Source organism: Euphorbia lathyris, chromosome 1 (assembly GCF_963576675.1).
Source record: "Euphorbia lathyris chromosome 1, ddEupLath1.1, whole genome shotgun sequence".
Classification (NCBI taxonomy): domain Eukaryota; kingdom Viridiplantae; phylum Streptophyta; class Magnoliopsida; order Malpighiales; family Euphorbiaceae; genus Euphorbia; species Euphorbia lathyris.
This window is the reverse complement of record NC_088910.1, coordinates 118087646-118090594: the sequence shown is the minus strand read 5'-3', so window position 1 is coordinate 118090594 and position 2949 is coordinate 118087646.

The following is a 2949-nucleotide window of genomic DNA, read 5'->3' as shown; positions in this document are numbered from 1 at the left end:
CTCCATGCACATGACCAAAAATTCTTTTGCAGCTCTTTACCTCGAAACTTAAGTGACCAATTGGCAAGTACATGCCTAGCACACCATCTGTGTTCTGACATTGTCAATTGTTCACTAATAGCTGGGAGCAGACCCTTCATTATTTGAAAATAAAATTCAGCTTTAAACTAAAACATGACATACTATATATAAACATAAATTATAAAAAATAAAATACAATTAGCAGTAAACAGAAATAACCATTATGGCCGTGTACTTTGTTTATTGGATTATTCGGATCATAAAACTGATATTAACAAACATAAATAACCAAAAGAGAATATCAAAACAACAAGTAATTTATGAAATGCTTATTAACAAGTTAGATAAAATCTAAGCAATACAAACTAATGTAATGATCAAAATTATAGAATCTATATGTTGCAGAATCGAGAAACTAAAATTAAAGGTCTTAGGTTATCATAACAAACTAATTTAAGGATCAAAATTATATAATTATATACAAACTAATGTAAGGATCAAAATTATATAATTATATATAGATAAGTATTAATTTAGGCTTCATGTACAAAATAGCACCAATATAGGTTTAACGTTTAAGAAAGGTACCAAGTTAGGCCTAGGCCTGAATTGGTACATTTCTTAAACGTTAAGCCTATATTGGTGCTATTTTGTACATGGAGTCTAAATTGATACTTCCCAAAAATCATAGACCTATTTTGATACCTTATTCCAATTATATACAAACTAATATTGAATTCTATAATAATGTACCTTTTTGCATGTCTGACATTATAGTAAGCTTTGAGTCATCTCCAAGATTAAGTTGTTGTTTAAGATTACCAATAAACCATTCCCAACTATTTTTTTTGTCTCTTTGTCTATCACAGCCCATGTGATTGGGAAGAAATGGTCCATTGCATCATGACCAATAGCCACAAGCATTTGACCTTTGATGATATCTTTGAGAAAACAACCATCAAGACCAATAATAGGCCTTCATCCTTCTAACCAACCTGTTTTGCATGCATGGAAACATATGAATAGCCTCCAGAATATTCTTGTACCTCGTCTCAGGCCTTCAGGTTGTAATTGCAGATCGAAAAAGCTACCTCAAGGCAATAGTATTCATCCTTGTAACCCCCATTTATTTCTTTGATGATTAGTCTCTTAGCTCTCTTGCACATTGATGGATTCACATCTAGACTAAGGTATTGTTTAGCATGATCTATCATCTGTGACACAGTGTACTCAGGTGATCCTCTAACCGTTTCCTTGAAATAATTGGCCAGAAAAATAGCAGTAGCCCTTGGGTTCAATATTGTCTATCACAAGTATGATTAGGCATTAGTGTCTTGATACTTAATCCATCATTTGCACCATCCTTAGATGCAAATACCAAAAAATTACATGTAGCTTTGCACCTATACCTCACCCTTTTAGGGTCACTTTTCAATACCTTCAATGGAACACCTTCCTTAACTGCATAATGAGAAACTGCCATTCTAAATTCATCAGCATTAGCAAAGCTTTGCCCCACATAAAGATCAACTATAGGTCTATGTCTGTTTTCCCTTTCTCTTCTAAATTCCTTTACATTTTCATCTATCAAATTTAATAGTTGATGTTCTTCTCCAACTTCATCAGATTCAGAACATTCTTCTTCCATTGCTTCATTATCTTCATTCTCACTTGCATCTTCATTCTCTCTTTCAACTTCTTTCTCACTTTGATCTTTGTTGAATATTGATTCAAAGTCTTTTGGACTTGGTCTTGTACGCAGTTAAAAGTTTGTTTTTGATATTCCTGATTTTTCTCCTTATTAGTTGATTGATTTAGTTTCACAATATCTGATTTTAGTTCAGCTTTTTTAGAGATTCAGATTTGATTGTAAGCCTATATAATGGTATTGCTTCTTATGGAATAAGTACATCAGATTAATTGCAATATTTCTGCTGTCAATATCTATCGATTCTTGCTCTGTTACTTCATATTTCCAACATTTTTGGTATCAGAGCCAAGTTCTTTAGAGTGAAAGAGAAAATAGAATCATGGCTGCTAATGGGAGTTCAGTTAATGTAGCCCAACCTTCAAATCCAGTCTTCAAAGGAGAGTGTTACGAATTCTGGAGCATCAAGATGAAGACTTTATTCAAGTCTCAAGATCTTTGGGACTTGGTAGAGAATGGCTATGTTGATCCTGATGAAGACAACAATCGGTTGAGGGAGAACAGAAAGAGGGATTCAAAACACTATTCTTCATTCAACAAGCTGTTCACGAGTCCATTTTCTCCAAAATCTCAGCAGCAACCACTTCTAAAGACGCTTGGTTAACATTTCAAGGTACCTCAAGGGTGATCACAGTGAGATTGCAATCTCTTAGACATGACTTTGAGACATTACAGATGAAAAGTGGAGAATCAGTGCAAGATTTTCTCACAAGGGTCGCAACAATCGTTAATCAAATGCGATCCTTCGGTAAAGAAGTTACCGATGAAACCGTTGTTGCAAAAGTATTGAGAAGTTTAACTTATAGATTTGATCATGTTGTAGCTACAATTGAGGAGTCTAAGGACCTGTCAATTTTTTCATTTGATGAATTAATGGGTTCCTTGCAAGCCCATGAGGCAAGATTGAACAGATCCATTGAGACAGACAAACCAAAGGCATTTCAAGTAATCAAAGGGGAAAGCTCCAATTAGAAACGAACAACATGGAATGAACGTGGCAGAGGTTCATATCATGGTGGAAGAAGCCGTGGCAGAGGTAGAAGAAGTGATATCAAATGCTATAAGTGCGACAAATATGGGCATTTTCAGTCTGATTGCTGGTACAAGGATGCTGAAGCTAATTATGCAGAAGTTGAAGATGATGACGAAAGCAGGATGTTTATGGCTCATTTTGATGATAATAGTAAAATTGCAGCAGCTGTATGGTTCATAGACAGCGG